Below are 26,422 nucleotides of genomic sequence, written 5' to 3' on the forward strand. Positions count from 1 at the left end.
TAGAGGTTTTGTGTTTTCCGCATACATACTCAGGATGGGGACGGCTGGATCATATGGTAACTCTCCATTGGTGCCTTCATTGTTGTTTTCGTTGTCGTTGAAGTGTAGTTGATTTCTAAGACCGTATTAGTTTCAAGTACACAGCAAAGTGATTCGGTTTAGAATGTATACTGTATTTACAGATTATTTTCCATTATAGGGTATTCCAGGACACTGAAGATCGTTCCCTGTGTTATTCAGCAAGTCCGTGTTGCTTCTCTATTTTGTACACAGTAGCGTGTATCTGTTAACCCCATACTCCTAACTGATCCCTCCACTCTTCCCTTTCCCCATGCGTACCCGTCACTTGGTTATCGATGTCTGCCGAGTGTGTTTCTGTTTTGTACATAGACAAGTGTATATTATGTTTTAGGTTCCACCTGGAAGTGGATATCATATAATGTTTATCTTGCTCTATAACTGCCTTACTTCACACAGTGTGATAGACTCTAGGTCCATTCATGTGGCTGCGAATGACACTATTTCATCCTCCTTTGGGGCTGTGTAATATGCTCTGGTAAGTTTCTACAGCACATCTTCTTAAGTCCACCGTCCACTCATGGGCCCTTGGGTTCATTCTGGGTCTCGGCTATTGCAAATAGTGCTGCTAGGAAGGTCCTGGAGGAGGGGGGCGGTGCATGTAACCTTTCGAAGTAGAGGTTTCATCTTTCCCACGTACGTACCCAGCAGTGGGGTTGCTGGATCATATGGTAGCTCTCCTTTGGTGCCTTCATTGTTGTTGTCGTTGAAGTGTAGTTGATTTCCAGTCCTGTATTAGGTCGGGTGTACAGCACAGTGGTTCGGTTTGTATGTATATTGTATTTTCAGATTAGTTTCCTTCATAGGGTATTCCAGGACATTGCAGATCGTTCCCTGTGTGATTCCGCAAGTCCGTGTTGCTTCTCTATTTTATACACAGTAGCGTGTATCTGTTAATCCCACACTCCTAACTGATCCCTCCAGCCTTCCCTTTCCCCTCGCATAACCGTCAGTTGGTTTTCGATGTCTGTGGAGTGTGTTTCTGTTTTGTCCATAGATTCATGTCTATTATGTTTTAGATTCCACCCGGAAGTGATATTATATAATATTTATCTTTCTCAGTCTGACTTACTTCACGTCCTTTGATGGACTCTAGGTCCATCCATGCGGCCTCAAATGACAATATTCCATCCTTCTTTATGGCTGAGTAATATTCTACGGTATATTTATGCAACGCATCTTTTTAGGTCCATCGTCCACTCATGGGCCCTTGGGTTCATCCCGGGTCTCAGCAATTGCAAATAGTGCTGCTAGGAATGTGGAGGAGGGGTGCGGTGCTTGTATCTGTTCGAAGCGGAGGTTTCATCTTTCCCACATCTATACCCTGCAGTGGGGTTGCTGGATCATATGGTAGCTCTCCTTTGTGGCCTCTTTACTTCTCGACTCCATCCTCACCTGCCACTCTCCCCAACCACATCCCCTAGGCTCCACACCCCGCCACACACACAGACACACAGACACACAGACACACAGACACACACACACACATACAGACACACACACACACACACACACACACACACACACACACTCAGACTTGAGGCTTGACGGATTGAAAGTGTTTCCTGATGAGGTAATCTGTGTCTCTGGGGCTGTAGAATGCCCCACTCAATTCAGACCTCGCCTAGACCCTGTCCCCTACCCTTGTTTCTGTCCTTCCCTTGCCTGCTTCCTACCCTGCTGCCCCAGCCCCAGCCCCCTGGTTAGCCTGACCACCTCAAAGCACAGCCCACCTGTCTCGCCCTCTCACCCACCGCCCCGCTGGGGTCCTCTCCCACCATCGTCCTCGTACCACAGCCCACTCACCCCCCTGCTTGCTATCTGCCCTTCCTCGAAGACTCCAGGCTCGCTCCCCTCTACCCGCCACCAACCCCTAGTTCCCCAGCCCCTCTCTCACACATCCGGTGCAGAAGACTCACTTCCGCCACTCCTGGCCTCCCACGGGCTCCTCAGACCCACTCCTACTCCATGGCCACCCTCTTCCCTACATCGGACCCACCCGCACATCGCACGCAATTGGGGGGCCAAGGGCAATCGCGGGCCCAAGCTTCGGCAGAGCCCCTGCCTGAGTGGCCAACTACTCTCCTAGCCAGTTCCCCGCAAGCCCCACTCCTCTCCTTCGCACCTGCGCTCCACCCAGTGCCCTGGACTCGTCCTGCCACCTCCCAACCCGAGGCTCAAGGCCGGCCCTTCTCTATGGGGTCGTCTGGCTCTGTTCCCTAAGCCTCGTGGTGTGGCCCCCAACCACGGCGACAAACACCTTCACCCCGTACTCTCGCCCACCCACACTCACCCCGAACACACCCACAAGGGCGTTGACGAAAGCGCCTGCGGTGATGGGATGCACCCATATGCCGACAGGGGCTCCCTTCCACAGGGGAACCGGCTTGGTCTAAATCCAGCGACTATACTGCCACCGCCAAACGCTGCAGCTCATCGGCTGTCCACTCTGCCTCTGAAGGAAACAAGCTGTGAACCGCACACCAAACCCTTTGCTGACAGACGCGCCCAAGCCTGGCCTGAGAGGAGACCGAGGTCGGTGATTCACCATGGCCAGAATCCATAGGAGAAGGTGAAGACAGGCTGAAGAGAGGGATGGAGTCCATCCAATAATAGATAGTAACGTGGGAATGGGGAATATTAGAAGTCATAGCCAGGTGAGTGGTGCATGTGTGTGTGTGTGTGTGACTCTGGTGTGTGTGTATGTGTGTGTGTGTGTGCGCGCGCGTGTCCGTGTGTGTGTGTGTGTGTGTGTGTTTGCTGTTAGTGGAGGGGGAGGTATCGTCGGTAACGTTCTTGCCTCTCTGTGACAGGACTGAGAGTACCGGTAATGCAATCCGAATACCATGTTGGCTGGTAGTCCACCCTGCCACGCATCTGTCTCCACACCCTCCCACTTGCATAGCTAAAGTTTCCCGGGCGGCATCCGGTTTCTGCCTGCTTTCTCACCTCCACTGCCCTTTCGACCAACTACAAGCACGTGGCCAGGTTCCTTTTCACACCTCCGCCTCCCGGCAGCCTGTCTGCTCCCCTGCGCGGTTCAAGACCCCCGCGTCCTTGAAGGCCAACGACAGGCCCACGGGCTTCGAGGGCGGCCCAGGAGCTGGCACGCAGCAGGTAAGCCATCGGGACTGGTCGCTGGCTTGAAAGGAGACGTAAGGGACGGCCAGTCCCGGCAAGTGGCCCAACTTGGAGACGGAGGGCCCTCTCCCGCGCCTTCCGCTTTCCGTCGACGCGGCCACCAGTGATGCCGCCAACCACCACCACCGCCGCCGCCGCCACAACCTGCAGCGCCATCGCCAGCACCCTGTCCACCACGGCCACCAGCACCGTCACCAGCAGCACCAGCAGCACCACCAGCACAAGCAGCAGCACCACCGCCTGAGCTGGGAAGAGAGGGTGGCTTGTCAGCCGCGAGGATTGTGGTGGCGGAAGCAGTGCCGCTTGAGAGTCCAAGCACGCTCGTGGCCACGGCTGCGCCGGCCAGTCGTGTTTGGGGCTGGGGCAAGCGTCGGAGCAGGAGTCGTCGCCGAAGGCCTCGAGTGGGTGGGCGCGCGAGGCCGAAAGTTTTGGCGGGGCACGAGGGTGGAGGTTGCACGCCAGGGCCTGGGGCTGCAGGTGGAGGGTACCGGGTGGCTCTTGTCGGGGCGCTGAGGTCACGGGGCGGGGGAGAAGGAGCGGACGAGTTGGCTTGGTGCGTGGGCTAAAAGGGGGGTGGTGGTGGGGTGGGGGCGGAGTGTTTGTGGACGCGCTGGGGAGGTTGGTAGGCGGAGAGGAAGAAGAAATGCTTCCCTGACCGGGAATCGAACCCGGGCCGCGGCGGTGAGAGCGCCGAATCCTAACCACTAGACCACCAGGGAGCGTCGGGCTCCGCGTCTGGCCTGCCTCTGCTCGACCCAGCCACTGGGCGCTGCCTTGGCGCCAAGGCCCGGCCTTTCCACGTCCAGCCGCCCTCCGCCCCTGGCAAGCCACGTGCCCTAGCGTTCTTCCTGCTTGCTGGCACCCTCAAAACACTGCGCGCCTCCTTCCCGCACACGCGCGAGAAGCCGCAGGCCACCTAGCTCCCTCTTTTCTGCGCCCAGCTCCCGGCTCTCCCTCACGGGCCCCGGGCGGGAGGGCCGGCCGTGGAGCTCGGCAAAAGATGGGCCCGCTGCGTTGGCCGGGAATCGAACCCGGGTCAACTGCTTGGAAGGCAGCTATGCTCACCACTATACCACCAACGCTGCACAGCCCGGGCCGCCCCGACACGCCGGCCCCGGGCTCGCCGGAGCGCGGTCTCGCCGCCGCCGCCGCCGCTGCCCCTGCGGCGGCCGGGCGCAGCCCGGCCCCGACGCCCCGTCCGCCAGCAGCTCTGCGCTGCGTCAGGCGCCACCGTCGGCCGCCCCGGGCGCCTCAACCGCTCCAGCCCTACGCAGCTGCCCTCGCCCCCGGCCCGAACGCTTCTGGGGCGGGGGGCGGGGTGGGGGCGCGCTGTCGCTGCCTTGCTGCTGCCGGGCCCTCGGCTGCACGCCGCGGCCCGCCCCCCTCCGCGGGCACGCCACCTCTGGTTCCCCGCTCGCCAAAGCCCTTCTCCAACGGCTGTTGGGCGAGGCCACTCCCCGGCACCGAAAGGGGACGGGACTCATCCGCCCCACACCCGTCCCGGCAGCCGTGAAGCTGTGCAGGTGTGCGTCGCGTCGCAAGGAGCCCACTGCGGCAGCCACTGTGGGCGGGCCGCAATGTCGCCGGGCGCTTGTGGGGTCGAGAGGAGGCCCTCGCTCGGCCGTGGCGCCCGAGCGCCCGGCGAGGAGGACGGGCAAGGGGTTGCAGGGGTGGAGGGCTGGAGGCGGTCGAGGGTGGGCAGGCCCCGCTGGAGGGCGGAGGGACGAGAAGAAGGGCCGTTGGGGCCAGGCGGCTGGACAGAGAGCGGCGCCAGCCACCAAAAAGGGGCGTGTGGCCTCCCCGTCGGGGAATCGAACCCCGGTCTCCCGCGTGACAGGCGGGGATACTCACCACTATACTAACGAGGACGGCGGCGGCCACACGGGCGCCCGACTGCTCTCCGGCTGCCTGCAGACGCCTACCCCCTGCCCTCGGCCCTCTGCCCACCACGGGCGCCCGCCACGTGCCCGACCCGACCCGACCTGACCCGACACCACACCAAACGCGTCATGCAAGGAGGCAGCCCGGGACCCCGCCAGGGACACGGATCCGCGTGGCGCTGGAAACTCCCAGTGCGCGCTGCCTATAGCCCCCGACGCCAGGATCGCGCCGTGAGGAGGGGGGCCCGAGGGGGCCGGAGAGCTCAAGCAAGGCTGTGAGGAGGAGGTGGGCGCTCGCCGTGCCACGTCCCGGGAGAAGAGGCGGAGGGGTGGGCGCGGCCGGCGGCAGAAGCTGGCCGGACGCGGCACACGGCTGGGTCCCGGGCCAGGGGTGGGCGAGGGGGCGGCGGCGGCGGAGCCGGGCGCGACGGCTGGCCTCGCTGCCCCGTTGGCCGGCGCGCGCCCGGTCCGTCGCGCAGCCGGACGGCCGCCCCCTGGCGCAGAGCACCGCGTCGGGCCAAGGGCATCGGTGTCCGCGTCGCGTCGGGTCCCAGCCAGCCGAGCGGCGACGCGCCCAGGCCCGCCGTCAGGATGGCCGAGCGGTCTAAGGCGCTGCGTTCAGGTCGCAGTCTCCCCTGGAGGCGTGGGTTCGAATCCCACTCCTGACAAGCCAGCCTTTTTTGGCCCGCCCAACAAATGCTGCACCCGGCCCGTCCCGGGCCTGGACAACACCCTACCGCCTCACACTCCGTTCCTGCCTCGCACTCTTGCCAGCTCCCCAGACTCCGGCCCCCTCGACGCGACACCCACACGACGCCTCTCACACGCAGGACCTCCTCAGCCACAGCTGCTCTTCCTGCCCAGTCCTGTGCGCCGGCCTCACGGAAACAGCCCAGGGGGAACCCTCTGGAAACTGCCGTTCAGGACACACGCCCTCCTCGCCTTCGCAGTGCAGGCCTTCGCGGCACTTCTTTCACCCACCTTGGCGCCACAGCGCATGTACACGCGAGAAGCCGCTGCCCCGGCCGGACCCAGCCACACCCCGGCGCGCTCCCTCAGACGGCTGCCCACGAGCCAGCAGCCACTCTGCCAAAGTGCTCCTCCTCACGACCAACGCACCGGAGCGGGACCCTTCGGGAGAGCGGCCGGCAGGAGCGCAGAAGCCAGGCTCAGACAGCGCTGGTCATTGGCGCGGCGGCGGCGGCGGCGGCGGCGGCGGCGGCGGCGCCGCTCCCAGGCGCCCATGTCCCACACTCGCTGTCTCCTCACAGCCCGAGCTCGCATCCCCTCTCCAGCCTGCTGCCCGCCAACGCCCGGCACGAGCGAGAAAGCCAGGCGCCAGAGGGACTTTGGGCCAGGGCCGGCGGTCGCTGTGAGGAGCGTCGGAGCTCAGCCGCACCTGCCACGCGTCGCCTGCCCTGACTGGAATTCGGGCGCAGGCCAGGCTGGGTCCGGTTCCTGGCTTCCTCCGGCGACACTGACAGTCTGTCGGCGGCCCTGGACGGCAGATTCGGAAGCGCAGGTTGGGCCGAGTCCGCCTCCGTCCCTGCGTCCCTCCTTCCCTCCGACCGCGCCTCGCCCTGGGGGTCCTCCCCGTTCCCCCGGAGCCTCTTCTTCAGGTCACTCACCGCCTCCTGCTCACATGGAGCGGATGTCCATGGGCGAGCAGCGAACCACCAGTGTCTGGCGGTTGGCGGCGAGCGCCGCTGGGGCGGCGTCGGGCGGCGGCGGCCATCGGTGCATGGGTGGTTCAGTGGTAGAATTCTCGCCTGCCACGCGGGAGGCCCGGGTTCGATTCCCGGCCCATGCAGCGACCCAGTCCCCTTTTGGTCCCGCAGCCCACAGCGGAGCTAGGCTTCCCCTCTCCCACGCTCAAGGCACCTGTCCTACCACAGCATGCTCCCACCCGCAGCCCACCGCCACACCTTCCCTCTCCTGTCCTGCCCACGCCGGCGCCCCCTACCCTCCGTGGGACGAAAACCCCAACCCCGAGAGCCAAGCCTCCGTGACCTGACGCCTTGCGGGCTCAGCCACTCTCGCGCCCACACACCTTCCTTGTCCCTTTTCTCTTTCTTACCCTGATCCCGCTGGGGTCACACGGTGCACTGGAAGGAATACCCTACACTGGCACCCGCTCGCCCCACCTCTTCACGTTTCACCGCGCTTCCCCGCTCTCTGCCTCACTCTCCCCACACTCGGAAAGTTACACAGTGTTTGCTCAACCAGGAACCGAAAAGCTGCCGCCCCTGGGAGGGCTACATTGCACTCCCCAGGAGTGTCCCCAAAGCGTTATCCTGCATGAGGAATTCCAAAGAGGAATTCCACAATATCAGGGCAGAGTGCACTCTATGTTCACTTTACGTCCCTCAGCCGAAATATTTTTCGAACACCCGCCCGCTCCCCCACCACTAAAACCACCATCACCACCAACACCCCAACAACAAACACCACCCCCTCCCCTGAAGCCCTCCTCCCACCACTGGCACCCCACCTAGCGACACCACCCCCCAGCACCATCAAATCCTACTTTGTCAACGGTTCTGCCCTTGCGTGTGTCCGTTTGGCCTCTTTGTTTAATTTTTATTTTTTTTTGAATTTTCATTTTAATAGACGTATAGTTGATTTACAGTATTGTGTTATTTTCAGGGGTACAGTAAACTGATTATCTTTTCTATACATGTGTATGTATACGCATATAGATCGTTACTTTCCGTTACAGGTAATTACGAGACGTTGAATATACTTCTCGGTGCTGTACCGTAAATCCTGTTGTTCCTACCCGCTAACACCAGCTCCTAATTGATCCCTCGCCTACACGTTCCCCTTGGGTAACTGTAAGTTTGTTCTCTCTCTGTGTGAATCTGTTTCTGTTTTGCACAGAGGTTCACTTGTACTATTGTTTGGATTCCACATGTATGTATTTTTGTCCTTCTGTCTGACTTATTATACTAGGTTCGGTGCTCTCTAGGTCCATCCGTGTTGCTGCAAATGACAAGATCTCATGCTTTTTTATGGCTGAGTAATATTCCACGAGATTGATTTTAATACATTGAAAATCCCTCTCTCTCTTATCTATCTGTTTTTCTATCGATATCTATCGATCGATCTCTCTATCTATCTACTTATCTATATCTCATATTTCCTTAAGCCAATCATCCACGGATTGACACCTGAGATTTTTTCCCCTGTCATGGCTATGGCCCACGGTGCTGCTATGAACGTTGAGGTGTACGTATCTTTCCCAATTAGAGGTTTTGTGTTTTCCGCATACATACTCAGGATGGGGACGGCTGGATCATATGGTAACTCTCCATTGGTGCCTTCATTGTTGTTTTCGTTGTCGTTGAAGTGTAGTTGATTTCTAAGACCGTATTAGTTTCAAGTACACAGCAAAGTGATTCGGTTTAGAATGTATACTGTATTTACAGATTATTTTCCATTATAGGGTATTCCAGGACACTGAAGATCGTTCCCTGTGTTATTCAGCAAGTCCGTGTTGCTTCTCTATTTTGTACACAGTAGCGTGTATCTGTTAACCCCATACTCCTAACTGATCCCTCCACTCTTCCCTTTCCCCATGCGTACCCGTCACTTGGTTATCGATGTCTGCCGAGTGTGTTTCTGTTTTGTACATAGACAAGTGTATATTATGTTTTAGGTTCCACCTGGAAGTGGATATCATATAATGTTTATCTTGCTCTATAACTGCCTTACTTCACACAGTGTGATAGACTCTAGGTCCATTCATGTGGCTGCGAATGACACTATTTCATCCTCCTTTGGGGCTGTGTAATATGCTCTGGTAAGTTTCTACAGCACATCTTCTTAAGTCCACCGTCCACTCATGGGCCCTTGGGTTCATTCTGGGTCTCGGCTATTGCAAATAGTGCTGCTAGGAAGGTCCTGGAGGAGGGGGGCGGTGCATGTAACCTTTCGAAGTAGAGGTTTCATCTTTCCCACGTACGTACCCAGCAGTGGGGTTGCTGGATCATATGGTAGCTCTCCTTTGGTGCCTTCATTGTTGTTGTCGTTGAAGTGTAGTTGATTTCCAGTCCTGTATTAGGTCGGGTGTACAGCACAGTGGTTCGGTTTGTATGTATATTGTATTTTCAGATTAGTTTCCTTCATAGGGTATTCCAGGACATTGCAGATCGTTCCCTGTGTGATTCCGCAAGTCCGTGTTGCTTCTCTATTTTATACACAGTAGCGTGTATCTGTTAATCCCACACTCCTAACTGATCCCTCCAGCCTTCCCTTTCCCCTCGCATAACCGTCAGTTGGTTTTCGATGTCTGTGGAGTGTGTTTCTGTTTTGTCCATAGATTCATGTCTATTATGTTTTAGATTCCACCCGGAAGTGATATTATATAATATTTATCTTTCTCAGTCTGACTTACTTCACGTCCTTTGATGGACTCTAGGTCCATCCATGCGGCCTCAAATGACAATATTCCATCCTTCTTTATGGCTGAGTAATATTCTACGGTATATTTATGCAACGCATCTTTTTAGGTCCATCGTCCACTCATGGGCCCTTGGGTTCATCCCGGGTCTCAGCAATTGCAAATAGTGCTGCTAGGAATGTGGAGGAGGGGTGCGGTGCTTGTATCTGTTCGAAGCGGAGGTTTCATCTTTCCCACATCTATACCCTGCAGTGGGGTTGCTGGATCATATGGTAGCTCTCCTTTGTGGCCTCTTTACTTCTCGACTCCATCCTCACCTGCCACTCTCCCCAACCACATCCCCTAGGCTCCACACCCCGCCACACACACAGACACACAGACACACAGACACACAGACACACACACACACATACAGACACACACACACACACACACACACACACACACACACTCAGACTTGAGGCTTGACGGATTGAAAGTGTTTCCTGATGAGGTAATCTGTGTCTCTGGGGCTGTAGAATGCCCCACTCAATTCAGACCTCGCCTAGACCCTGTCCCCTACCCTTGTTTCTGTCCTTCCCTTGCCTGCTTCCTACCCTGCTGCCCCAGCCCCAGCCCCCTGGTTAGCCTGACCACCTCAAAGCACAGCCCACCTGTCTCGCCCTCTCACCCACCGCCCCGCTGGGGTCCTCTCCCACCATCGTCCTCGTACCACAGCCCACTCACCCCCCTGCTTGCTATCTGCCCTTCCTCGAAGACTCCAGGCTCGCTCCCCTCTACCCGCCACCAACCCCTAGTTCCCCAGCCCCTCTCTCACACATCCGGTGCAGAAGACTCACTTCCGCCACTCCTGGCCTCCCACGGGCTCTTCAGACCCACTCCTACTCCATGGCCACCCTCTTCCCTACATCGGACCCACCCGCACATCGCACGCAATTGGGGGGCCAAGGGCAATCGCGGGCCCAAGCTTCGGCAGAGCCCCTGCCTGAGTGGCCAACTACTCTCCTAGCCAGTTCCCCGCAAGCCCCACTCCTCTCCTTCGCACCTGCGCTCCACCCAGTGCCCTGGACTCGTCCTGCCACCTCCCAACCCGAGGCTCAAGGCCGGCCCTTCTCTATGGGGTCGTCTGGCTCTGTTCCCTAAGCCTCGTGGTGTGGCCCCCAACCACGGCGACAAACACCTTCACCCCGTACTCTCGCCCACCCACACTCACCCCGAACACACCCACAAGGGCGTTGACGAAAGCGCCTGCGGTGATGGGATGCACCCATATGCCGACAGGGGCTCCCTTCCACAGGGGAACCGGCTTGGTCTAAATCCAGCGACTATACTGCCACCGCCAAACGCTGCAGCTCATCGGCTGTCCACTCTGCCTCTGAAGGAAACAAGCTGTGAACCGCACACCAAACCCTTTGCTGACAGACGCGCCCAAGCCTGGCCTGAGAGGAGACCGAGGTCGGTGATTCACCATGGCCAGAATCCATAGGAGAAGGTGAAGACAGGCTGAAGAGAGGGATGGAGTCCATCCAATAATAGATAGTAACGTGGGAATGGGGAATATTAGAAGTCATAGCCAGGTGAGTGGTGCATGTGTGTGTGTGTGTGTGACTCTGGTGTGTGTGTATGTGTGTGTGTGTGTGCGCGCGCGTGTCCGTGTGTGTGTGTGTGTGTGTGTGTTTGCTGTTAGTGGAGGGGGAGGTATCGTCGGTAACGTTCTTGCCTCTCTGTGACAGGACTGAGAGTACCGGTAATGCAATCCGAATACCATGTTGGCTGGTAGTCCACCCTGCCACGCATCTGTCTCCACACCCTCCCACTTGCATAGCTAAAGTTTCCCGGGCGGCATCCGGTTTCTGCCTGCTTTCTCACCTCCACTGCCCTTTCGACCAACTACAAGCACGTGGCCAGGTTCCTTTTCACACCTCCGCCTCCCGGCAGCCTGTCTGCTCCCCTGCGCGGTTCAAGACCCCCGCGTCCTTGAAGGCCAACGACAGGCCCACGGGCTTCGAGGGCGGCCCAGGAGCTGGCACGCAGCAGGTAAGCCATCGGGACTGGTCGCTGGCTTGAAAGGAGACGTAAGGGACGGCCAGTCCCGGCAAGTGGCCCAACTTGGAGACGGAGGGCCCTCTCCCGCGCCTTCCGCTTTCCGTCGACGCGGCCACCAGTGATGCCGCCAACCACCACCACCGCCGCCGCCGCCACAACCTGCAGCGCCATCGCCAGCACCCTGTCCACCACGGCCACCAGCACCGTCACCAGCAGCACCAGCAGCACCACCAGCACAAGCAGCAGCACCACCGCCTGAGCTGGGAAGAGAGGGTGGCTTGTCAGCCGCGAGGATTGTGGTGGCGGAAGCAGTGCCGCTTGAGAGTCCAAGCACGCTCGTGGCCACGGCTGCGCCGGCCAGTCGTGTTTGGGGCTGGGGCAAGCGTCGGAGCAGGAGTCGTCGCCGAAGGCCTCGAGTGGGTGGGCGCGCGAGGCCGAAAGTTTTGGCGGGGCACGAGGGTGGAGGTTGCACGCCAGGGCCTGGGGCTGCAGGTGGAGGGTACCGGGTGGCTCTTGTCGGGGCGCTGAGGTCACGGGGCGGGGGAGAAGGAGCGGACGAGTTGGCTTGGTGCGTGGGCTAAAAGGGGGGTGGTGGTGGGGTGGGGGCGGAGTGTTTGTGGACGCGCTGGGGAGGTTGGTAGGCGGAGAGGAAGAAGAAATGCTTCCCTGACCGGGAATCGAACCCGGGCCGCGGCGGTGAGAGCGCCGAATCCTAACCACTAGACCACCAGGGAGCGTCGGGCTCCGCGTCTGGCCTGCCTCTGCTCGACCCAGCCACTGGGCGCTGCCTTGGCGCCAAGGCCCGGCCTTTCCACGTCCAGCCGCCCTCCGCCCCTGGCAAGCCACGTGCCCTAGCGTTCTTCCTGCTTGCTGGCACCCTCAAAACACTGCGCGCCTCCTTCCCGCACACGCGCGAGAAGCCGCAGGCCACCTAGCTCCCTCTTTTCTGCGCCCAGCTCCCGGCTCTCCCTCACGGGCCCCGGGCGGGAGGGCCGGCCGTGGAGCTCGGCAAAAGATGGGCCCGCTGCGTTGGCCGGGAATCGAACCCGGGTCAACTGCTTGGAAGGCAGCTATGCTCACCACTATACCACCAACGCTGCACAGCCCGGGCCGCCCCGACACGCCGGCCCCGGGCTCGCCGGAGCGCGGTCTCGCCGCCGCCGCCGCCGCTGCCCCTGCGGCGGCCGGGCGCAGCCCGGCCCCGACGCCCCGTCCGCCAGCAGCTCTGCGCTGCGTCAGGCGCCACCGTCGGCCGCCCCGGGCGCCTCAACCGCTCCAGCCCTACGCAGCTGCCCTCGCCCCCGGCCCGAACGCTTCTGGGGCGGGGGGCGGGGTGGGGGCGCGCTGTCGCTGCCTTGCTGCTGCCGGGCCCTCGGCTGCACGCCGCGGCCCGCCCCCCTCCGCGGGCACGCCACCTCTGGTTCCCCGCTCGCCAAAGCCCTTCTCCAACGGCTGTTGGGCGAGGCCACTCCCCGGCACCGAAAGGGGACGGGACTCATCCGCCCCACACCCGTCCCGGCAGCCGTGAAGCTGTGCAGGTGTGCGTCGCGTCGCAAGGAGCCCACTGCGGCAGCCACTGTGGGCGGGCCGCAATGTCGCCGGGCGCTTGTGGGGTCGAGAGGAGGCCCTCGCTCGGCCGTGGCGCCCGAGCGCCCGGCGAGGAGGACGGGCAAGGGGTTGCAGGGGTGGAGGGCTGGAGGCGGTCGAGGGTGGGCAGGCCCCGCTGGAGGGCGGAGGGACGAGAAGAAGGGCCGTTGGGGCCAGGCGGCTGGACAGAGAGCGGCGCCAGCCACCAAAAAGGGGCGTGTGGCCTCCCCGTCGGGGAATCGAACCCCGGTCTCCCGCGTGACAGGCGGGGATACTCACCACTATACTAACGAGGACGGCGGCGGCCACACGGGCGCCCGACTGCTCTCCGGCTGCCTGCAGACGCCTACCCCCTGCCCTCGGCCCTCTGCCCACCACGGGCGCCCGCCACGTGCCCGACCCGACCCGACCTGACCCGACACCACACCAAACGCGTCATGCAAGGAGGCAGCCCGGGACCCCGCCAGGGACACGGATCCGCGTGGCGCTGGAAACTCCCAGTGCGCGCTGCCTATAGCCCCCGACGCCAGGATCGCGCCGTGAGGAGGGGGGCCCGAGGGGGCCGGAGAGCTCAAGCAAGGCTGTGAGGAGGAGGTGGGCGCTCGCCGTGCCACGTCCCGGGAGAAGAGGCGGAGGGGTGGGCGCGGCCGGCGGCAGAAGCTGGCCGGACGCGGCACACGGCTGGGTCCCGGGCCAGGGGTGGGCGAGGGGGCGGCGGCGGCGGAGCCGGGCGCGACGGCTGGCCTCGCTGCCCCGTTGGCCGGCGCGCGCCCGGTCCGTCGCGCAGCCGGACGGCCGCCCCCTGGCGCAGAGCACCGCGTCGGGCCAAGGGCATCGGTGTCCGCGTCGCGTCGGGTCCCAGCCAGCCGAGCGGCGACGCGCCCAGGCCCGCCGTCAGGATGGCCGAGCGGTCTAAGGCGCTGCGTTCAGGTCGCAGTCTCCCCTGGAGGCGTGGGTTCGAATCCCACTCCTGACAAGCCAGCCTTTTTTGGCCCGCCCAACAAATGCTGCACCCGGCCCGTCCCGGGCCTGGACAACACCCTACCGCCTCACACTCCGTTCCTGCCTCGCACTCTTGCCAGCTCCCCAGACTCCGGCCCCCTCGACGCGACACCCACACGACGCCTCTCACACGCAGGACCTCCTCAGCCACAGCTGCTCTTCCTGCCCAGTCCTGTGCGCCGGCCTCACGGAAACAGCCCAGGGGGAACCCTCTGGAAACTGCCGTTCAGGACACACGCCCTCCTCGCCTTCGCAGTGCAGGCCTTCGCGGCACTTCTTTCACCCACCTTGGCGCCACAGCGCATGTACACGCGAGAAGCCGCTGCCCCGGCCGGACCCAGCCACACCCCGGCGCGCTCCCTCAGACGGCTGCCCACGAGCCAGCAGCCACTCTGCCAAAGTGCTCCTCCTCACGACCAACGCACCGGAGCGGGACCCTTCGGGAGAGCGGCCGGCAGGAGCGCAGAAGCCAGGCTCAGACAGCGCTGGTCATTGGCGCGGCGGCGGCGGCGGCGGCGGCGGCGGCGGCGGCGCCGCTCCCAGGCGCCCATGTCCCACACTCGCTGTCTCCTCACAGCCCGAGCTCGCATCCCCTCTCCAGCCTGCTGCCCGCCAACGCCCGGCACGAGCGAGAAAGCCAGGCGCCAGAGGGACTTTGGGCCAGGGCCGGCGGTCGCTGTGAGGAGCGTCGGAGCTCAGCCGCACCTGCCACGCGTCGCCTGCCCTGACTGGAATTCGGGCGCAGGCCAGGCTGGGTCCGGTTCCTGGCTTCCTCCGGCGACACTGACAGTCTGTCGGCGGCCCTGGACGGCAGATTCGGAAGCGCAGGTTGGGCCGAGTCCGCCTCCGTCCCTGCGTCCCTCCTTCCCTCCGACCGCGCCTCGCCCTGGGGGTCCTCCCCGTTCCCCCGGAGCCTCTTCTTCAGGTCACTCACCGCCTCCTGCTCACATGGAGCGGATGTCCATGGGCGAGCAGCGAACCACCAGTGTCTGGCGGTTGGCGGCGAGCGCCGCTGGGGCGGCGTCGGGCGGCGGCGGCCATCGGTGCATGGGTGGTTCAGTGGTAGAATTCTCGCCTGCCACGCGGGAGGCCCGGGTTCGATTCCCGGCCCATGCAGCGACCCAGTCCCCTTTTGGTCCCGCAGCCCACAGCGGAGCTAGGCTTCCCCTCTCCCACGCTCAAGGCACCTGTCCTACCACAGCATGCTCCCACCCGCAGCCCACCGCCACACCTTCCCTCTCCTGTCCTGCCCACGCCGGCGCCCCCTACCCTCCGTGGGACGAAAACCCCAACCCCGAGAGCCAAGCCTCCGTGACCTGACGCCTTGCGGGCTCAGCCACTCTCGCGCCCACACACCTTCCTTGTCCCTTTTCTCTTTCTTACCCTGATCCCGCTGGGGTCACACGGTGCACTGGAAGGAATACCCTACACTGGCACCCGCTCGCCCCACCTCTTCACGTTTCACCGCGCTTCCCCGCTCTCTGCCTCACTCTCCCCACACTCGGAAAGTTACACAGTGTTTGCTCAACCAGGAACCGAAAAGCTGCCGCCCCTGGGAGGGCTACATTGCACTCCCCAGGAGTGTCCCCAAAGCGTTATCCTGCATGAGGAATTCCAAAGAGGAATTCCACAATATCAGGGCAGAGTGCACTCTATGTTCACTTTACGTCCCTCAGCCGAAATATTTTTCGAACACCCGCCCGCTCCCCCACCACTAAAACCACCATCACCACCAACACCCCAACAACAAACACCACCCCCTCCCCTGAAGCCCTCCTCCCACCACTGGCACCCCACCTAGCGACACCACCCCCCAGCACCATCAAATCCTACTTTGTCAACGGTTCTGCCCTTGCGTGTGTCCGTTTGGCCTCTTTGTTTAATTTTTATTTTTTTTTGAATTTTCATTTTAATAGACGTATAGTTGATTTACAGTATTGTGTTATTTTCAGGGGTACAGTAAACTGATTATCTTTTCTATACATGTGTATGTATACGCATATAGATCGTTACTTTCCGTTACAGGTAATTACGAGACGTTGAATATACTTCTCGGTGCTGTACCGTAAATCCTGTTGTTCCTACCCGCTAACACCAGCTCCTAATTGATCCCTCGCCTACACGTTCCCCTTGGGTAACTGTAAGTTTGTTCTCTCTCTGTGTGAATCTGTTTCTGTTTTGCACAGAGGTTCACTTGTACTATTGTTTGGATTCCACATGTATGTATTTTTGTCCTTCTGTCTGACTTATTATACTAGGTTCGGTGCTCTCTAGGTCCATCCGTGTTGCTGCAAATGACAAGATCTCATGCTTTTTTATGGCTGAGTAATATTCCACGAGATTGATTTTAATACATTGAAAATCCCTCTCTCTCTTATCTATCTGTTTTTCTATCGATATCTATCGATCGATCTCTCTATCTATCTACTTATCTATATCTCATATTTCCTTAAGCCAATCATCCACGGATTGACACCTGAGATTTTTTCCCCTGTCATGGCTATGGCCCACGGTGCTGCTATGAACGTTGAGGTGTACGTATCTTTCCCAATTAGAGGTTTTGTGTTTTCCGCATACATACTCAGGATGGGGACGGCTGGATCATATGGTAACTCTCCATTGGTGCCTTCATTGTTGTTTTCGTTGTCGTTGAAGTGTAGTTGATTTCTAAGACCGTATTAGTTTCAAGTACACAGCAAAGTGATTCGGTTTAGAATGTATACTGTATTTACAGATTATTTTCCATTATAGGGTATTCCAGGACACTGAAGATCGTTCCCTGTGTTATTCAGCAAGTCCGTGTTGCTTCTCTATTTTGTACACAGTAGCGTGTATCTGTTAACCCCATACTCCTAACTGATCCCTCCACTCTTCCCTTTCCCCATGCGTACCCGTCACTTGGTTATCGATGTCTGCCGAGTGTGTTTCTGTTTTGTACATAGACAAGTGTATATTATGTTTTAGGTTCCACCTGGAAGTGGATATCATATAATGTTTATCTTGCTCTATAACTGCCTTACTTCACACAGTGTGATAGACTCTAGGTCCATTCATGTGGCTGCGAATGACACTATTTCATCCTCCTTTGGGGCTGTGTAATATGCTCTGGTAAGTTTCTACAGCACATCTTCTTAAGTCCACCGTCCACTCATGGGCCCTTGGGTTCATTCTGGGTCTCGGCTATTGCAAATAGTGCTGCTAGGAAGGTCCTGGAGGAGGGGGGCGGTGCATGTAACCTTTCGAAGTAGAGGTTTCATCTTTCCCACGTACGTACCCAGCAGTGGGGTTGCTGGATCATATGGTAGCTCTCCTTTGGTGCCTTCATTGTTGTTGTCGTTGAAGTGTAGTTGATTTCCAGTCCTGTATTAGGTCGGGTGTACAGCACAGTGGTTCGGTTTGTATGTATATTGTATTTTCAGATTAGTTTCCTTCATAGGGTATTCCAGGACATTGCAGATCGTTCCCTGTGTGATTCCGCAAGTCCGTGTTGCTTCTCTATTTTATACACAGTAGCGTGTATCTGTTAATCCCACACTCCTAACTGATCCCTCCAGCCTTCCCTTTCCCCTCGCATAACCGTCAGTTGGTTTTCGATGTCTGTGGAGTGTGTTTCTGTTTTGTCCATAGATTCATGTCTATTATGTTTTAGATTCCACCCGGAAGTGATATTATATAATATTTATCTTTCTCAGTCTGACTTACTTCACGTCCTTTGATGGACTCTAGGTCCATCCATGCGGCCTCAAATGACAATATTCCATCCTTCTTTATGGCTGAGTAATATTCTACGGTATATTTATGCAACGCATCTTTTTAGGTCCATCGTCCACTCATGGGCCCTTGGGTTCATCCCGGGTCTCAGCAATTGCAAATAGTGCTGCTAGGAATGTGGAGGAGGGGTGCGGTGCTTGTATCTGTTCGAAGCGGAGGTTTCATCTTTCCCACATCTATACCCTGCAGTGGGGTTGCTGGATCATATGGTAGCTCTCCTTTGTGGCCTCTTTACTTCTCGACTCCATCCTCACCTGCCACTCTCCCCAACCACATCCCCTAGGCTCCACACCCCGCCACACACACAGACACACAGACACACAGACACACAGACACACACACACACATACAGACACACACACACACACACACACACACACACACACACTCAGACTTGAGGCTTGACGGATTGAAAGTGTTTCCTGATGAGGTAATCTGTGTCTCTGGGGCTGTAGAATGCCCCACTCAATTCAGACCTCGCCTAGACCCTGTCCCCTACCCTTGTTTCTGTCCTTCCCTTGCCTGCTTCCTACCCTGCTGCCCCAGCCCCAGCCCCCTGGTTAGCCTGACCACCTCAAAGCACAGCCCACCTGTCTCGCCCTCTCACCCACCGCCCCGCTGGGGTCCTCTCCCACCATCGTCCTCGTACCACAGCCCACTCACCCCCCTGCTTGCTATCTGCCCTTCCTCGAAGACTCCAGGCTCGCTCCCCTCTACCCGCCACCAACCCCTAGTTCCCCAGCCCCTCTCTCACACATCCGGTGCAGAAGACTCACTTCCGCCACTCCTGGCCTCCCACGGGCTCTTCAGACCCACTCCTACTCCATGGCCACCCTCTTCCCTACATCGGACCCACCCGCACATCGCACGCAATTGGGGGGCCAAGGGCAATCGTGGGCCCAAGCTTCGGCAGAGCCCCTGCCTGAGTGGCCAACTACTCTCCTAGCCAGTTCCCCGCAAGCCCCACTCCTCTCCTTCGCACCTGCGCTCCACCCAGTGCCCTGGACTCGTCCTGCCACCTCCCAACCCGAGGCTCAAGGCCGGCCCTTCTCTATGGGGTCGTCTGGCTCTGTTCCCTAAGCCTCGTGGTGTGGCCCCCAACCACGGCGACAAACACCTTCACCCCGTACTCTCGCCCACCCACACTCACCCCGAACACACCCACAAGGGCGTTGACGAAAGCGCCTGCGGTGATGGGATGCACCCATATGCCGACAGGGGCTCCCTTCCACAGGGGAACCGGCTTGGTCTAAATCCAGCGACTATACTGCCACCGCCAAACGCTGCAGCTCATCGGCTGTCCACTCTGCCTCTGAAGGAAACAAGCTGTGAACCGCACACCAAACCCTTTGCTGACAGACGCGCCCAAGCCTGGCCTGAGAGGAGACCGAGGTCGGTGATTCACCATGGCCAGAATCCATAGGAGAAGGTGAAGACAGGCTGAAGAGAGGGATGGAGTCCATCCAATAATAGATAGTAACGTGGGAATGGGGAATATTAGAAGTCATAGCCAGGTGAGTGGTGCATGTGTGTGTGTGTGTGTGACTCTGGTGTGTGTGTATGTGTGTGTGTGTGTGCGCGCGCGTGTCCGTGTGTGTGTGTGTGTGTGTGTGTTTGCTGTTAGTGGAGGGGGAGGTATCGTCGGTAACGTTCTTGCCTCTCTGTGACAGGACTGAGAGTACCGGTAATGCAATCCGAATACCATGTTGGCTGGTAGTCCACCCTGCCACGCATCTGTCTCCACACCCTCCCACTTGCATAGCTAAAGTTTCCCGGGCGGCATCCGGTTTCTGCCTGCTTTCTCACCTCCACTGCCCTTTCGACCAACTACAAGCACGTGGCCAGGTTCCTTTTCACACCTCCGCCTCCCGGCAGCCTGTCTGCTCCCCTGCGCGGTTCAAGACCCCCGCGTCCTTGAAGGCCAACGACAGGCCCACGGGCTTCGAGGGCGGCCCAGGAGCTGGCACGCAGCAGGTAAGCCATCGGGACTGGTCGCTGGCTTGAAAGGAGACGTAAGGGACGGCCAGTCCCGGCAAGTGGCCCAACTTGGAGACGGAGGGCCCTCTCCCGCGCCTTCCGCTTTCCGTCGACGCGGCCACCAGTGATGCCGCCAACCACCACCACCGCCGCCGCCGCCACAACCTGCAGCGCCATCGCCAGCACCCTGTCCACCACGGCCACCAGCACCGTCACCAGCAGCACCAGCAGCACCACCAGCACAAGCAGCAGCACCACCGCCTGAGCTGGGAAGAGAGGGTGGCTTGTCAGCCGCGAGGATTGTGGTGGCGGAAGCAGTGCCGCTTGAGAGTCCAAGCACGCTCGTGGCCACGGCTGCGCCGGCCAGTCGTGTTTGGGGCTGGGGCAAGCGTCGGAGCAGGAGTCGTCGCCGAAGGCCTCGAGTGGGTGGGCGCGCGAGGCCGAAAGTTTTGGCGGGGCACGAGGGTGGAGGTTGCACGCCAGGGCCTGGGGCTGCAGGTGGAGGGTACCGGGTGGCTCTTGTCGGGGCGCTGAGGTCACGGGGCGGGGGAGAAGGAGCGGACGAGTTGGCTTGGTGCGTGGGCTAAAAGGGGGGTGGTGGTGGGGTGGGGGCGGAGTGTTTGTGGACGCGCTGGGGAGGTTGGTAGGCGGAGAGGAAGAAGAAATGCTTCCCTGACCGGGAATCGAACCCGGGCCGCGGCGGTGAGAGCGCCGAATCCTAACCACTAGACCACCAGGGAGCGTCGGGCTCCGCGTCTGGCCTGCCTCTGCTCGACCCAGCCACTGGGCGCTGCCTTGGCGCCAAGGCCCGGCCTTTCCACGTCCAGCCGCCCTCCGCCCCTGGCAAGCCACGTGCCCTAGCGTTCTTCCTGCTTGCTGGCACCCTCAAAACACTGCGCGCCTCCTTCCCGCACACGCGCGAGAAGCCGCAGGCCACCTAGCTCCCTCTTTTCTGCGCCCAGCTCCCGGCTCTCCCTCACGGGCCCCGGGCGGGAGGGCCGGCCGTGGAGCTCGGCAAAAGATGGGCCCGCTGCGTTGGCCGGGAATCGAACCCGGGTCAACTGCTTGGAAGGCAGCTATGCTCACCACTATACCACCAACGCTGCACAGCCCGGGCCGCCCCGACACGCCGGCCCCGGGCTCGCCGGAGCGCGGTCTCGCCGCCGCCGCCGCCGCTGCCCCTGCGGCGGCCGGGCGCAGCCCGGCCCCGACGCCCCGTCCGCCAGCAGCTCTGCGCTGCGTCAGGCGCCACCGTCGGCCGCCCCGGGCGCCTCAACCGCTCCAGCCCTACGCAGCTGCCCTCGCCCCCGGCCCGAACGCTTCTGGGGCGGGGGGCGGGGTGGGGGCGCGCTGTCGCTGCCTTGCTGCTGCCGGGCCCTCGGCTGCACGCCGCGGCCCGCCCCCCTCCGCGGGCACGCCACCTCTGGTTCCCCGCTCGCCAAAGCCCTTCTCCAACGGCTGTTGGGCGAGGCCACTCCCCGGCACCGAAAGGGGACGGGACTCATCCGCCCCACACCCGTCCCGGCAGCCGTGAAGCTGTGCAGGTGTGCGTCGCGTCGCAAGGAGCCCACTGCGGCAGCCACTGTGGGCGGGCCGCAATGTCGCCGGGCGCTTGTGGGGTCGAGAGGAGGCCCTCGCTCGGCCGTGGCGCCCGAGCGCCCGGCGAGGAGGACGGGCAAGGGGTTGCAGGGGTGGAGGGCTGGAGGCGGTCGAGGGTGGGCAGGCCCCGCTGGAGGGCGGAGGGACGAGAAGAAGGGCCGTTGGGGCCAGGCGGCTGGACAGAGAGCGGCGCCAGCCACCAAAAAGGGGCGTGTGGCCTCCCCGTCGGGGAATCGAACCCCGGTCTCCCGCGTGACAGGCGGGGATACTCACCACTATACTAACGAGGACGGCGGCGGCCACACGGGCGCCCGACTGCTCTCCGGCTGCCTGCAGACGCCTACCCCCTGCCCTCGGCCCTCTGCCCACCACGGGCGCCCGCCACGTGCCCGACCCGACCCGACCTGACCCGACACCACACCAAACGCGTCATGCAAGGAGGCAGCCCGGGACCCCGCCAGGGACACGGATCCGCGTGGCGCTGGAAACTCCCAGTGCGCGCTGCCTATAGCCCCCGACGCCAGGATCGCGCCGTGAGGAGGGGGGCCCGAGGGGGCCGGAGAGCTCAAGCAAGGCTGTGAGGAGGAGGTGGGCGCTCGCCGTGCCACGTCCCGGGAGAAGAGGCGGAGGGGTGGGCGCGGCCGGCGGCAGAAGCTGGCCGGACGCGGCACACGGCTGGGTCCCGGGCCAGGGGTGGGCGAGGGGGCGGCGGCGGCGGAGCCGGGCGCGACGGCTGGCCTCGCTGCCCCGTTGGCCGGCGCGCGCCCGGTCCGTCGCGCAGCCGGACGGCCGCCCCCTGGCGCAGAGCACCGCGTCGGGCCAAGGGCATCGGTGTCCGCGTCGCGTCGGGTCCCAGCCAGCCGAGCGGCGACGCGCCCAGGCCCGCCGTCAGGATGGCCGAGCGGTCTAAGGCGCTGCGTTCAGGTCGCAGTCTCCCCTGGAGGCGTGGGTTCGAATCCCACTCCTGACAAGCCAGCCTTTTTTGGCCCGCCCAACAAATGCTGCACCCGGCCCGTCCCGGGCCTGGACAACACCCTACCGCCTCACACTCCGTTCCTGCCTCGCACTCTTGCCAGCTCCCCAGACTCCGGCCCCCTCGACGCGACACCCACACGACGCCTCTCACACGCAGGACCTCCTCAGCCACAGCTGCTCTTCCTGCCCAGTCCTGTGCGCCGGCCTCACGGAAACAGCCCAGGGGGAACCCTCTGGAAACTGCCGTTCAGGACACACGCCCTCCTCGCCTTCGCAGTGCAGGCCTTCGCGGCACTTCTTTCACCCACCTTGGCGCCACAGCGCATGTACACGCGAGAAGCCGCTGCCCCGGCCGGACCCAGCCACACCCCGGCGCGCTCCCTCAGACGGCTGCCCACGAGCCAGCAGCCACTCTGCCAAAGTGCTCCTCCTCACGACCAACGCACCGGAGCGGGACCCTTCGGGAGAGCGGCCGGCAGGAGCGCAGAAGCCAGGCTCAGACAGCGCTGGTCATTGGCGCGGCGGCGGCGGCGGCGGCGGCGGCGGCGGCGGCGCCGCTCCCAGGCGCCCATGTCCCACACTCGCTGTCTCCTCACAGCCCGAGCTCGCATCCCCTCTCCAGCCTGCTGCCCGCCAACGCCCGGCACGAGCGAGAAAGCCAGGCGCCAGAGGGACTTTGGGCCAGGGCCGGCGGTCGCTGTGAGGAGCGTCGGAGCTCAGCCGCACCTGCCACGCGTCGCCTGCCCTGACTGGAATTCGGGCGCAGGCCAGGCTGGGTCCGGTTCCTGGCTTCCTCCGGCGACACTGACAGTCTGTCGGCGGCCCTGGACGGCAGATTCGGAAGCGCAGGTTGGGCCGAGTCCGCCTCCGTCCCTGCGTCCCTCCTTCCCTCCGACCGCGCCTCGCCCTGGGGGTCCTCCCCGTTCCCCCGGAGCCTCTTCTTCAGGTCACTCACCGCCTCCTGCTCACATGGAGCGGATGTCCATGGGCGAGCAGCGAACCACCAGTGTCTGGCGGTTGGCGGCGAGCGCCGCTGGGGCGGCGTCGGGCGGCGGCGGCCATCGGTGCATGGGTGGTTCAGTGGTAGAATTCTCGCCTGCCACGCGGGAGGCCCGGGTTCGATTCCCGGCCCATGCAGCGACCCAGTCCCCTTTTGGTCCCGCAGCCCACAGCGGAGCTAGGCTTCCCCTCTCCCACGCTCAAGGCACCTGTCCTACCACAGCATGCTCCCACCCGCAGCCCACCGCCACACCTTCCCTCTCCTGTCCTGCCCACGCCGGCGCCCCCTACCCTCCGTGGGACGAAAACCCCAACCCCGAGAGCCAAGCCTCCGTGACCTGACGCCTTGCGGGCTCAGCCACTCTCGCGCCCACACACCTTCCTTGTCCCTTTTCTCTTTCTTACCCTGATCCCGCTGGGGTCACACGGTGCACTGGAAGGAATACCCTACACTGGCACCCGCTCGCCCCACCTCTTCACGTTTCACCGCGCTTCCCCGCTCTCTGCCTCACTCTCCCCACACTCGGAAAGTTACACAGTGTTTGCTCAACCAGGAACCGAAAAGCTGCCGCCCCTGGGAGGGCTACATTGCACTCCCCAGGAGTGTCCCCAAAGCGTTATCCTGCATGAGGAATTCCAAAGAGGAATTCCACAATATCAGGGCAGAGTGCACTCTATGTTCACTTTACGTCCCTCAGCCGAAATATTTTTCGAACACCCGCCCGCTCCCCCACCACTAAAACCACCATCACCACCAACACCCCAACAACAAACACCACCCCCTCCCCTGAAGCCCTCCTCCCACCACTGGCACCCCACCTAGCGACACCACCCCCCAGCACCATCAAATCCTACTTTGTCAACGGTTCTGCCCTTGCGTGTGTCCGTTTGGCCTCTTTGTTTAATTTTTATTTTTTTTTGAATTTTCATTTTAATAGACGTATAGTTGATTTACAGTATTGTGTTATTTTCAGGGGTACAGTAAACTGATTATCTTTTCTATACATGTGTATGTATACGCATATAGATCGTTACTTTCCGTTACAGGTAATTACGAGACGTTGAATATACTTCTCGGTGCTGTACCGTAAATCCTGTTGTTCCTACCCGCTAACACCAGCTCCTAATTGATCCCTCGCCTACACGTTCCCCTTGGGTAACTGTAAGTTTGTTCTCTCTCTGTGTGAATCTGTTTCTGTTTTGCACAGAGGTTCACTTGTACTATTGTTTGGATTCCACATGTATGTATTTTTGTCCTTCTGTCTGACTTATTATACTAGGTTCGGTGCTCTCTAGGTCCATCCGTGTTGCTGCAAATGACAAGATCTCATGCTTTTTTATGGCTGAGTAATATTCCACGAGATTGATTTTAATACATTGAAAATCCCTCTCTCTCTTATCTATCTGTTTTTCTATCGATATCTATCGATCGATCTCTCTATCTATCTACTTATCTATATCTCATATTTCCTTAAGCCAATCATCCACGGATTGACACCTGAGATTTTTTCCCCTGTCATGGCTATGGCCCACGGTGCTGCTATGAACGTTGAGGTGTACGTATCTTTCCCAATTAGAGGTTTTGTGTTTTCCGCATACATACTCAGGATGGGGACGGCTGGATCATATGGTAACTCTCCATTGGTGCCTTCATTGTTGTTTTCGTTGTCATTGAAGTGTAGTTGATTTCTAAGACCGTATTAGTTTCAAGTACACAGCAAAGTGATTCGGTTTAGAATGTATACTGTATTTACAGATTATTTTCCATTATAGGGTATTCCAGGACACTGAAGATCGTTCCCTGTGTTATTCAGCAAGTCCGTGTTGCTTCTCTATTTTGTACACAGTAGCGTGTATCTGTTAACCCCATACTCCTAACTGATCCCTCCACTCTTCCCTTTCCCCATGCGTACCCGTCACTTGGTTATCGATGTCTGCCGAGTGTGTTTCTGTTTTGTACATAGACAAGTGTATATTATGTTTTAGGTTCCACCTGGAAGTGGATATCATATAATGTTTATCTTGCTCTATAACTGCCTTACTTCACACAGTGTGATAGACTCTAGGTCCATTCATGTGGCTGCGAATGACACTATTTCATCCTCCTTTGGGGCTGTGTAATATGCTCTGGTAAGTTTCTACAGCACATCTTCTTAAGTCCACCGTCCACTCATGGGCCCTTGGGTTCATTCTGGGTCTCGGCTATTGCAAATAGTGCTGCTAGGAAGGTCCTGGAGGAGGGGGGCGGTGCATGTAACCTTTCGAAGTAGAGGTTTCATCTTTCCCACGTACGTACCCAGCAGTGGGGTTGCTGGATCATATGGTAGCTCTCCTTTGGTGCCTTCATTGTTGTTGTCGTTGAAGTGTAGTTGATTTCCAGTCCTGTATTAGGTCGGGTGTACAGCACAGTGGTTCGGTTTGTATGTATATTGTATTTTCAGATTAGTTTCCTTCATAGGGTATTCCAGGACATTGCAGATCGTTCCCTGTGTGATTCCGCAAGTCCGTGTTGCTTCTCTATTTTATACACAGTAGCGTGTATCTGTTAATCCCACACTCCTAACTGATCCCTCCAGCCTTCCCTTTCCCCTCGCATAACCGTCAGTTGGTTTTCGATGTCTGTGGAGTGTGTTTCTGTTTTGTCCATAGATTCATGTCTATTATGTTTTAGATTCCACCCGGAAGTGATATTATATAATATTTATCTTTCTCAGTCTGACTTACTTCACGTCCTTTGATGGACTCTAGGTCCATCCATGCGGCCTCAAATGACAATATTCCATCCTTCTTTATGGCTGAGTAATATTCTACGGTATATTTATGCAACGCATCTTTTTAGGTCCATCGTCCACTCATGGGCCCTTGGGTTCATCCCGGGTCTCAGCAATTGCAAATAGTGCTGCTAGGAATGTGGAGGAGGGGTGCGGTGCTTGTATCTGTTCGAAGCGGAGGTTTCATCTTTCCC

General features: G+C 59.9%; 15 non-coding genes across 15 annotated transcripts; 6 read left to right on the forward strand and 9 right to left on the reverse strand.

The window, feature by feature from the left end:
- Positions 1-3,866: 3,866 nt before the first annotated feature.
- Positions 3,867-3,938, reverse strand: TRNAE-CUC (transfer RNA glutamic acid (anticodon CUC)). The gene has a single exon. It is a non-coding gene; the product is annotated as a tRNA-Glu (tRNA).
- A 291-nt stretch (positions 3,939-4,229) lies between these two features.
- TRNAG-UCC (transfer RNA glycine (anticodon UCC)) lies at positions 4,230-4,301 on the reverse strand. The gene has a single exon. It is a non-coding gene; the product is annotated as a tRNA-Gly (tRNA).
- Positions 4,302-5,015: 714 nt separating this feature from the next.
- On the reverse strand, positions 5,016-5,087 carry TRNAD-GUC (transfer RNA aspartic acid (anticodon GUC)). The gene has a single exon. It is a non-coding gene; the product is annotated as a tRNA-Asp (tRNA).
- Positions 5,088-5,684: 597 nt separating this feature from the next.
- On the forward strand, positions 5,685-5,767 carry TRNAL-CAG (transfer RNA leucine (anticodon CAG)). The gene has a single exon. It is a non-coding gene; the product is annotated as a tRNA-Leu (tRNA).
- A 1,071-nt stretch (positions 5,768-6,838) lies between these two features.
- TRNAG-GCC (transfer RNA glycine (anticodon GCC)) lies at positions 6,839-6,909 on the forward strand. Its single transcript has one exon. It is a non-coding gene; the product is annotated as a tRNA-Gly (tRNA).
- A 5,300-nt stretch (positions 6,910-12,209) lies between these two features.
- Positions 12,210-12,281, reverse strand: TRNAE-CUC (transfer RNA glutamic acid (anticodon CUC)). The gene has a single exon. It is a non-coding gene; the product is annotated as a tRNA-Glu (tRNA).
- Positions 12,282-12,572: 291 nt separating this feature from the next.
- On the reverse strand, positions 12,573-12,644 carry TRNAG-UCC (transfer RNA glycine (anticodon UCC)). The gene has a single exon. It is a non-coding gene; the product is annotated as a tRNA-Gly (tRNA).
- A 714-nt stretch (positions 12,645-13,358) lies between these two features.
- On the reverse strand, positions 13,359-13,430 carry TRNAD-GUC (transfer RNA aspartic acid (anticodon GUC)). Its single transcript has one exon. It is a non-coding gene; the product is annotated as a tRNA-Asp (tRNA).
- A 597-nt stretch (positions 13,431-14,027) lies between these two features.
- Positions 14,028-14,110, forward strand: TRNAL-CAG (transfer RNA leucine (anticodon CAG)). Its single transcript has one exon. It is a non-coding gene; the product is annotated as a tRNA-Leu (tRNA).
- Positions 14,111-15,181: 1,071 nt separating this feature from the next.
- TRNAG-GCC (transfer RNA glycine (anticodon GCC)) lies at positions 15,182-15,252 on the forward strand. Its single transcript has one exon. It is a non-coding gene; the product is annotated as a tRNA-Gly (tRNA).
- A 5,300-nt stretch (positions 15,253-20,552) lies between these two features.
- TRNAE-CUC (transfer RNA glutamic acid (anticodon CUC)) lies at positions 20,553-20,624 on the reverse strand. The gene has a single exon. It is a non-coding gene; the product is annotated as a tRNA-Glu (tRNA).
- Positions 20,625-20,915: 291 nt separating this feature from the next.
- Positions 20,916-20,987, reverse strand: TRNAG-UCC (transfer RNA glycine (anticodon UCC)). The gene has a single exon. It is a non-coding gene; the product is annotated as a tRNA-Gly (tRNA).
- Positions 20,988-21,701: 714 nt separating this feature from the next.
- Positions 21,702-21,773, reverse strand: TRNAD-GUC (transfer RNA aspartic acid (anticodon GUC)). Its single transcript has one exon. It is a non-coding gene; the product is annotated as a tRNA-Asp (tRNA).
- Positions 21,774-22,370: 597 nt separating this feature from the next.
- TRNAL-CAG (transfer RNA leucine (anticodon CAG)) lies at positions 22,371-22,453 on the forward strand. The gene has a single exon. It is a non-coding gene; the product is annotated as a tRNA-Leu (tRNA).
- Positions 22,454-23,524: 1,071 nt separating this feature from the next.
- Positions 23,525-23,595, forward strand: TRNAG-GCC (transfer RNA glycine (anticodon GCC)). Its single transcript has one exon. It is a non-coding gene; the product is annotated as a tRNA-Gly (tRNA).
- Positions 23,596-26,422: the final 2,827 nt, after the last annotated feature.

Source organism: Camelus bactrianus, chromosome 21 (assembly GCF_048773025.1).
Source record: "Camelus bactrianus isolate YW-2024 breed Bactrian camel chromosome 21, ASM4877302v1, whole genome shotgun sequence".
NCBI lineage: Eukaryota > Metazoa > Chordata > Mammalia > Artiodactyla > Camelidae > Camelus > Camelus bactrianus.